The following is a 9,691-nucleotide window of genomic DNA, read 5'->3' on the forward strand; positions in this document are numbered from 1 at the left end:
TGACTCTGATGCGGGATTGCCCTGGAGGAAAGGAAACGGGAGCCCCGGCTATGTTGGGCCCCCGTTTCGACTGCTCTGAACCCCAGTCCTGGACCAGACCCTGGGGACCCAGGCTCAAGCAGGGGGAGACGGGGCTGTGAGGCGGAATCCCAGGGGAGTGGCGAAAAGTGGAGCCCCCAGAGTCGCACACACTGCGCGCAGAGGACAGTCTGTTGACTCTGATCCTAGACTCCCCTAGCAGGAAAGAGAAAAAAAAGCTCCAGACTGGAGGAATGCGACAGGGAGCAGGAGCTCCTGCTGGACACCGGCCAGCCAGGCACCAGCAAGGAGCCGGGCGATGGGGGCCCCTGACCCTTCGACCTCTGAGCGCGGGCAACGGAGCCAAGGCCTTGGGCTGCTTCCTCGGCGGCGCCGACCCCGGCAACAGGCGGGAGCAGTGCGGGAGCCTGCGGAGAACAAAGGGGTGCCACAGGCCAACCTGCTGAGCTCCCAGGACAAGGAGGAAGAAACCAAAGAAGTTCTCAATGTGAAGAAATCAAGTGAGAGCAAAAGATAGTAAAATTACTTAAGAAAGAATACAAAGAAGATCTTGAAAAATCAAAGACTAAGTCAGAACTCAACTCACCAGCCAACATTGCAACATATATGCGTTTAAAAAAAAAAAAAAAAAAAAGGACAGAATGTTGGAACAGCGGCGGCCAAGCCTAGAGTGGCCAGGCACAAGGCAGTGGCAACCGGGCCTGGAGCAGCAACGGCCAGGCCCCAGAGCAGCAGCAGCCAGAACCAGAGCAACAACAGCCAGCACTGGAGCAGCCAGACCTGGGGCAGTGGCAGCCAGGCCTGAGGTGGAGGCAGCCAAGCCCAGGGTGGCCAGTCCAGGAACACCCAGACCTGGAGTGGCCGGGCCCGGAGAAGCCGGGCCCAGAGCAGCCGGGTTGGGAGCAGCCAGGCCCAGAACAGCAGTAGCCAAGCCCGGAGCATCCAGGCTGGGAGCGGCCAGACTCGGAGCAGCCAGGTCGGGTGCGGCCAGACCCGGAGCAGCAGCTGCCAGGCTGGGAGTGGCCAGACTCAGAGCAGCCAGGTCCGGTGCGGCCAGGCCCGGAGCAGCAGCTGCCAGGCTGGGAGCGGCCAGGTGCGGAGCAGCGGCTGCCAGGCTGGGAGCGGCCAGGCCCGGAGCGGCCGGGCCCGGAGCAACTGGGCCCAGAGCAGCCGGGTTGGGTGCGGCCAGGCCCAGAGCAGCAGCAGCCAAGTCCAGAGCAACTAGGTCGGGAGCGGCAGTGACCAGACCCGGAGCAGCTGGTTGTGGAACGAACCAGAGCAACAGAGGCCAGGCCTGAAGCAGCCAGGCCCGGAACAGCTCGCTCCTCGCCTGCCCCTGCCCCACGGCTGCCTCTCAGACATGGCTGGAAACTTTTGTGGGAACTTGAGGGTCTGCTGAATCAAGTGATGAAGGCTTAGATCTGGATGTGTTGAGTTAGTATAGGGCTGGGGTGTTGATCTGTGAGTGCCTTGGGTGGGGCCTGGATGAGGCTGGTTGACCTATTTGGAAATGTCTTTTGTGTGAAATGTATCATTGGGCATGTGGAGGTATTATTGATATGAGAAAATGCTAAGTAACTGATTTACCATCTGAAAAGGGATTTACTATCGGGGAAAGGGAGGGAGGAAGAGACTGAACATAAACTGCACCTATGGATGAGGACAATGGGGGATGGGGAGGGGGCAGAGGGTGGGGTGGGAACCTGGGGGAGGGGGGAAGAAATGAGGAACCTTTGTAATAATATGAACAATAAAGATTGATTTTAAAAAAATTGTCTGAAACAGAGTTCAGAGTAATGATGGTAAAGATGCTCAGCAGCATGAGAAAAAAATATAGTAACTATGAAAAAAGAACAGTCTGAGATAAAGAATGACATAACACAAATAAAGAACACATTGGAACACAGCATATTAGGAGACGCTGAGGATCAAATCAGTGAATTGGAAGACAGAGATGAAAATATCATTCAGAGGACCAAAAAGAAAAAAAAGAAAAAAAACAATTAAAAAAACAGGAGAACAGCTTAAGAGAGCTGTGGGACAACATGAAACATTAGAATAGCAGGTGTTCCAGAAGAGGCCGAAAGGGAGAAAGGAATAGAGGTGTTTGAAGAAATAACGGTAGGAAACTTCCCTAACCTGGTAAAGAAAAAAGTCAGACAAGTGCAGGAGGCACAGAGAACCCCAAGCAAGAAGAACCTAAACAGACCCATGCCCAGACACGTCATAATTAAAATGCCAAAAATTAAAGACAAAGAATCTTAAAGGCAGCAAGAGAAAACAATTACCTACAAAGAAGTTCCCATAAGGCTGACACATGACTTCTCATCAGAAACCCTGCAGGCCAGAAGGGAATGGCATGACGTACTCAAGGTAATGGAAAGCCAGGATCTGAGACCAAGATTACTATACCCAGCAAGACTATTATTCAATATAGACAGTCAAATAAAGAGCTTCCCAGACAAAGAAAGGCTGAAGGAGTACATCACCACCAAGCTAGTATTACAAGAAATGCTAAAGGGATTGCTCTAAGAGATTGCTGAGAAGAAACAGAGAGAGAAAACTAGCCATAAGCACCTCTCAATAATAACCCTAAATGTAAATGGATTAAATGCTCCAATCAAAAGGCATAGGGTAGATGAATGGATACAAAAACATGTCCCGGCTATATGACGTCTGCAAGAGACCCACCCCAAAGCAAAATACACACACAGGATAAAAGTAAAGAGATGGAGAAAAATTTTCCATGCAAATGGAAAAGAAAAAAAAAAAGCTGGAGTAGAAATACTTATACCCAACAAAATAGACTTTAAAAGCATCATGCTAAGTGAAATAAGCCAGTCAGAAAAAGATAAATATCACATGATCTCACTCATTTGTGGAATATAATGAACAACATAAATGGATGAACAAAAATAGAGCCAGAAGGGAAAAAAATATTCTAGAATATAATAGAAGTAATCCTATTATTTGCAGGTTTTTAATATTTCCTACAACTTTTGTGATAGCATGCTACCTTAGTACAGTTTTGGTAATATTATTATACCTAAAATCCTTTTATTCTTGAAATATTAATGTTTATTGCATGTAAGATCATTTTTCTTTTTTTAGATCATTTGTCTTGAATAACTGGTGTTTGTTGTATATACCGTATTTTTCGGACCATAAGACGCACTTTTTTCCCCCCAGAAGTGGGGGGAAAAAGTCCCTGCGTCTTATGGTCCAAATATAGCCTACACATATACTGTAAAAAAAAAGTTTTTTTACTTGCCCGGCTCTGTGTGGTCTCTAGGTGCTTGCCCGGCTCTAAAATGGTTCTAAATGCTGTTGTTTACTTTACAGGGTTGATTACATGTGTTTATGATTGTGATGTTGGGTTTTAATGCACATAAAATATTTTCGGACACTATTTGTTTCAGAATCTTTTTTTCTTCATTTCCCTTCTCTAAAAACTGGTGCGTCTTATGATCCGAAAAATACGGTAATATTATCATGTAAGATAATTTTTCTTGAGATAGTAATGTTTATTGCATGTAACATATTTAAAATCCTTTTTTTTGAAATAAAAATAATGGGGGGGGGGGGAAAGACAGTCATAATGACTCAATTTGAACTAAATTTTTATCTTCTAGAATCTCACTAAATAAATGACAGTAATTAGTGTGTGAAGGGGGAAGAACTCGGGACCATGCTTGCTATTATTTATTATTTATTATTATTAACAAAGCCTACCAGTAATTTTTGGCTCCTATCATTGCCTCCAACCCTCCACGCTGAGACTGGGCTTCGGCAGAGAGCTGCCTCCAGGCCTTTCTGCAAGATGTCCCTTCAGCCGGGAACGATGGGGCGCCACCATTCCTGCTTTCCAGATCCTTCCACACACACCCTCTCCCAGTCCTTTCTGGTCCTCTCCAGCTGGAACCACCTCTCCTGCACACCTGGCTTGCCCCTCAGTCTCCACCTGCAGCTTAATACACACAAGATGTACGTCCGCCGTCCCTGCTCCGGGAACTGGGGCTGCGAGTTCCCTCAGGACAGGCAGCGTCTGATCGCTTTATGACCCACCAATGCTGTCCCGGAGCAGCACCCGACACACACACAAAATTGCTTGTGGAAAGAAAGCAAGAAAAAAGAAAAGCAAAAAGGGAGGGGTGGAGGCACGAGTAAGAAAGACGAAAAGAAAGGAGAGAGGTGCACGTGAATTAGAGATGATGGCGAGAGAGACTGGAAGAGAAATCGGCCCCCACTCTGATTTCGGGGAGAAGAGCATGGAGACTGGGGAGTTTCCAAGTCCTCCGGAGTTTTATTTTCATTCCGTGAGCTGTGGCATTGAACCGCCTTTGGAAACCTCACAGTTTCTCAGGACTTGCTCTGTGGCCTCTCGGAAGCTCAGTTTCCTCGTCTGTAACAGAGATAGTGATTGGACTTATCTAATTGGGTTGTTATGGGGCTCACATGAGAAAATCCCTGGAAGATCCCTGGCACCTGCGCCACAGGGAGAACTCAGTAAGTGCTTCGCTATGATGGTGATAGTTTGATGATTCTAAGAATTCCAGATGCATTCAAACAAAGGGCTGGACACTGCCGGGGAGGGGAGGTGCCTGCCAGGCTCGGAGAGATGCCTCCCGTCCTAGTGCCCAGCCCAGCCAAGGTCATGCCTGTTTCCTCCTGGGCCTGCCCGCCCGCCCGCCCACCCCCACAAGATCCACAAGAAAGACTTCTGATTGCTTGATTAAAGGAAGCGGATACACAATTAATTTCAATTTGAGACTCGCCCCCTACCCACCTTTCAGAAAAATTGAACACCCTATTCCAATTTACACACTGAGCCAACATGGAATTTTCCAGCGGGTTCTGAGGCCTTTGAAGTGACCCGACCAGACTATTGATTTATTTCCAACTCCCTCTCTCTTTGAACCCAGGAGGGTCAAGGTTAATTATATAATAAAACACACTGTGCCCAGCTGCCCCCTCTGAGGGCACATGGAGCCCCCAGACCTTCCCGAACAGACGAGCAGTGGATCGTATTTCTGATCCCTTCCCGGAATTCATTTCCTTCATCAGGGCCCATTAAGAAGAAGCAAAAAAACCCCCCACAAAACCCTACTGACCCCTCATTTCCTCCCTGAGAGATAAATTTTAATTTGCTTGAAAGCAACAAAGGGGATCTAAGCTGTGCTTCCAGGCTGCACCCTGCAGCGGAGAAATCTTGCTGGGAGCACCTATTATGGGGCTGGCTGGGGAATGGAAGGGGGTTGGGGGGGGGGGGGGAAGGAATGCAGTGCCCCCAGGTTTGCTTCCCTCCTGGGAAGCAGGCCCCAAAGGGACTGACTCTCCGGTGCTTCTAGCACAGCCATTTGCCAAGCGCCTTGCTGGCTAAAGTGAGACCACAGCTTCTCCTTCGGGTGCTCAGCCAGCCTTCCACCGCACGCCAGGGCAACCTGTTGTGACCCCATCTTCCCGGGTGACGGAGCAGGCCCTGAGCAGTCCCAGAACGGTCCCAGTGGCCCCAGGCAGGAGGCCGGGAGCCAGGACTGGAACCTAAGCTGTTCTCCTGTTACACAATGGATCTGCTTCCCTGCCTCCTCTCACCCCAGGAAAACAACATCGTAAAGGGTTTTTATTTCCATCATCAAAAGAAAAAAAAAGATTCAAAACTATTATCAACACACGAGAGGCCGATGCACGAAGATTCCTGCAAGAATAGGCCTGCTTCCCCTGCTGCCGCACCGGGTTCCCTCCAGCTCCTGGGACCCGGGCCTTCGCTCTGGCCGGAGCACCTTCTGCCTTAGCTCCAACCCTGCCACGTTCTTCCTCTTCCTCTTCCTCTTCCTCTTCCTCTTCCTCTTCCTCTTCTTCTTCTTCTTCTTCTTCTTCTTCTTCTTCTTCTTCTTCTTCTTCTTCTTCCTCCTCTTCCCCTTCCCCTTCTTCTTCCCCTTCCCCTTTCCCTTCTCCTTCTCCTTCTCCTTCTTCTTCTTTATATATATTTTATTGATTTTTTACAGAGAGGAAGAGAGAGGGATAGAGAGCTAGAAACGTTGATGAGAGAGAAACATCGATCAGCTGCCTTTTGCACACCCCGTACTGGGGATGTGCCCGCAACCAAGGTACATGTCCTTGACCGGAATCGAACCTGGGACCCTTGAGTCTGCAGGCCGATGCTCTAACAAACTGAGCCAAACCGGCTAGAGCGAAACACTGATTCTTTATGCATTCATTGGTTGCTTCCTGCAGGTGACCTGACAAGGGATGGAACCCGCCTTGGCAAATCTGGACGACACTACAGGCCAGGGCTGCCCGAGGGCTCTAAGGGCGGGCGTGTAGGGAGTCTTAGGGAAGGACCTCAAGAGAATACTCATCAGCTTCTGCAGGTGCATCCCTTCAGAGTCGTGGTCTGATTGCCAGTGAAGTGGTGTTCTTGCCCTGCTGTGAGGAAAAACAAACTTCCCGAGACCCACCAGACAGGATGAGGCTTGGTGACAAAATTTAGTCGCAAAGTAAAATTCAAGAAGTTCCCCAACGTCCCATCTCTGTCCATCTCACCACTGAGATGTGCAGAGACCCGTGCCTTTGGAGAGCCTTCGGGAGCTTAGCTTGTGCCCAGCCGGGGTGTGTGGCTTTGTGCTGTACCGCCTGGAGTGTGGAGTCCGCAGGCCACCAGCCGCCCAGCTACTGAGGCAAAGGAGACAGGAAGTGCAAGTTTCGGCAAGAGTTTGCTCCCCGCCGAAACCGGTTTGGCTCAGTGGGTAGCGCATCAGCCTGCGGACTCAAGGGTCCCAGGTTTGATTCCGGTCAAGGGCATGTACCTTGGTTGCGGGCACATCCCCAGTGGGGGTGTGCAAGGAGGCATCTGATCGATGTATCTGGCTCTCTATACCTCTCCCTTCCTCTCTGTAAAAAATCAATAAAATATATTTTTTAAAAAAAGAAAAGACAAGAGTTTGTTCCCCAGTTCTATAAGATTGAGAGGCACCAGATGTTGATTCCAAATAACTCCTAATCAGTTTCCCAAATTTTCTGGGCTTCCATTGGCTCCACCTCCCTGTTAGACTGACAGGCCTCTCAGGCTCAGCACCGCCCCCTGTGCCGCCATTTTTACTTCATTTCGCATATCCTCCCCTCCCTCGTCCAGAAGAGGAGTGGGAGGGAAGGGAGGTAATCCCTTTGGAGCCACAAAGCTGCAGTCCCCTGGGGTGTGACGCTGTAGCTTTGAGAGCTGGACAGGGTTAACTCCTGACTCCGTCTTGTGCTACATCCTCTCCATTTTGGATAACTATGTCACTATGTAACTGGACCCTAGCCCTCACCCAACCAATCAGGGTCAGCCAAAGCAGTGACCTCACCACCCCTATAAATCCATTGTTCTAGAGCAGTGTCTTAGAGCACTAGTTTAGTATACAATTTTACCTATATGTTCCCAGAAATTCTAGTTTAGCACTTCTTAGTTGGGATTCAGGAATCTGTGTTTTAACAACTCCACCAGGTGATTCTCATCACGAGAGAAGTTTGGGAAACACTGTTCTAGAGAAACCCGTTCTCTTCCTCCACCTTGCCACTGCTCGGGCTAGCCTGAAATAAAAAGGCTCTTTTGCTTTTGCATCAGACTCGGCTCCCTGGTGGTCTTTGGCGATCATGAAATCCGGGCATAGCATAACAGCTTCCTGGAGAAAGTGTCCCCTTGGCTCCCCCTGGCAGCGCACCCCTGCTTTCCCTTCCCCCTTCCCCTTCCCCCTGCCTTCCCCGCCCAGGCAGGTACCATTAGCTTCCTCACTCCCAAGCTCCAGGTGGCTTCCTTTACCTCTGCAACTTGTTTCCTAAGCCCATTTCTTTGGTATTTGTCTATTTTATTGGAAATGTTTTTATTTTCCACTAACTGCTGGCAAATGCTAGCTGTGTGTTGAGCTTCCCTTCTGGTCTACCCACTGCATGCCCTGCCTTGTCCCAGGGCTGCATGGCAGGTGCAGGACGGACAGTGACCTCCTGCTTGGCAGGGGCAGGCTTCGCACACTACAGAACTGGTAACTGCCGGGGGACGGATGGGGCCCTGGGTCAGTCCGTCTGTGAGTCCGTGGGGCCCATGTACTCGCAAACGGCATCACAGCGAGCTCCACCAGCCGATTCTCTGTCCGCAGCTGAACCACAGCCTGGCTCTGCCCTCTGTGCCAGCCCAGCAGGTGGCCCACCCTTCCAGCCTGTGGCCCCAGCACCACCATCAACCGTTTGCCCTGGACCTTGGGGATGAGGGTGTCCAGCATGCCTTCCCTAACGCATTCCAGGACCTGGCCTTCATCTGTCCAACACACAAGTGTCTGGGCTGAGGATGTGTTCTGTTATCCTCTTGGTGCTGTAATTCTGACCACAATAGTACAGTTTGTCCACAAACCACACAAGCAGGTCCCTGTGCAACTGGTGCTGCCCCCTAGAGGCTGCTTTCTCACTCTTGGATGGAGGCTCCTCTTGGTCTGGAAGGGGTTTCAGCTTCCTCTCTTCAGCTCCCACCGGTTGCGAAGATCCTTCTGTAACAAGGCCGTTCTGCTTTGTTGCCCTGATGAGGGAGTTTTGCTCTCCTGGCTGGGATCCAAGAAGGGGCTGGGAGACAGGCCACAGGCAGCATTCACTCACAGTCACCACGTGGCTTCCCATGGCCAAATGAATCATGGCCCAGACATTGTCGGGGTCCAGGCCTTCCACCTTTCTATAGCATCTTCTGACAGGGCTCCTCCAGATACCAGTCCTTGAGGCTGGTCTTCCTTATGCTTCTCTTGCTTTTCACCTGGGCTTGGTAGGTGAGGGGGGCCGGTGGGGGCCAGGGTCTGGACCTCAGCCAAGCTGGAGCCCAGCCCTAACCCTTTAGTGAGTTTATATGGGGCTTCACCACTTGGTTGAAGGTGTGGTCGATGCCCCAGCCAGGTTTCCAACCCAGGCCCCGCAACATGGACAGCCCGTAGGCCTTCACAGGACTGCCTCATCATCGGTTGCCTTGGGCACTGCTCTGCCCAGGGCTCGCTGCCTGCCCCTTTCCTGTGGGTGCATCTTTTCTGGATCACGGAGTCGACACTCACATTCTCTCTTTCTTCCAGAGAGTTTTTGGATTCCTCAAGGAACTCTTTCATAGCCTGGGACAGCATCCCATCCCCAGTGGCCTCAGTGTCTGTGGATGGGCCTGGGCCTCAGTGTTGGTGGCTGCCTTCAGTGGTCGCTCTGGATCAAAGAGATGACAAGTGCCTGGGGCTTCTGGGCTATTGGCACTCTGCCGCTTCCTCCCTTCCGCGGTCTTCAAGAAATCCTCTTCCTGAGCTGCACCAGGGCTGTCTCCCTGGCGGGCCAGCTGACTTTGGGCGGCCTTACTACTGAAGCTAAACAAAATTGGGGCAGTAGAGAGTCCCCCCGGCTGCAAAACACCCTCTTCGGTGTCCACCATCTTGCTCCTCTTCCCAGGCTGCTCTCCCATTTCTTTTAAGAATTACTTTTCTACCTGTATAACTTACCAAATAAATGTTCTCTTACAGTTTGGATCTTGGCTCTGAATTCCTTCTTAGCCAGAACCCAAGTACCAAGGTTGCTGACCCCAGGTTTGGTCTGGCCGCACCTACAATAGGTCCATCAGTCCATTGTTTGGCCGTGTGAGAGTCAACAAGTCATCTTTTCTGTC

At 50.6% G+C, this 9,691-nt stretch overlaps 1 pseudogene across 1 annotated transcript; it reads right to left on the bottom strand.

Annotated features, from left to right (window-relative positions):
• Positions 1-8,088: 8,088 nt before the first annotated feature.
• Positions 8,089-9,460, bottom strand: LOC311611654 (G-patch domain and KOW motifs-containing protein-like; annotated as a pseudogene). Its single transcript has one exon. The product of its transcript is annotated as a G-patch domain and KOW motifs-containing protein-like (transcript).
• Between the last annotated feature and the right edge of the window lie 231 nt (positions 9,461-9,691).

Source organism: Pipistrellus hanaki (genome assembly GCF_964339955.1).
Source record: "Pipistrellus hanaki genome assembly, chromosome: 1".
In the NCBI taxonomy this organism is placed as follows: domain Eukaryota; kingdom Metazoa; phylum Chordata; class Mammalia; order Chiroptera; family Vespertilionidae; genus Pipistrellus; species Pipistrellus hanaki.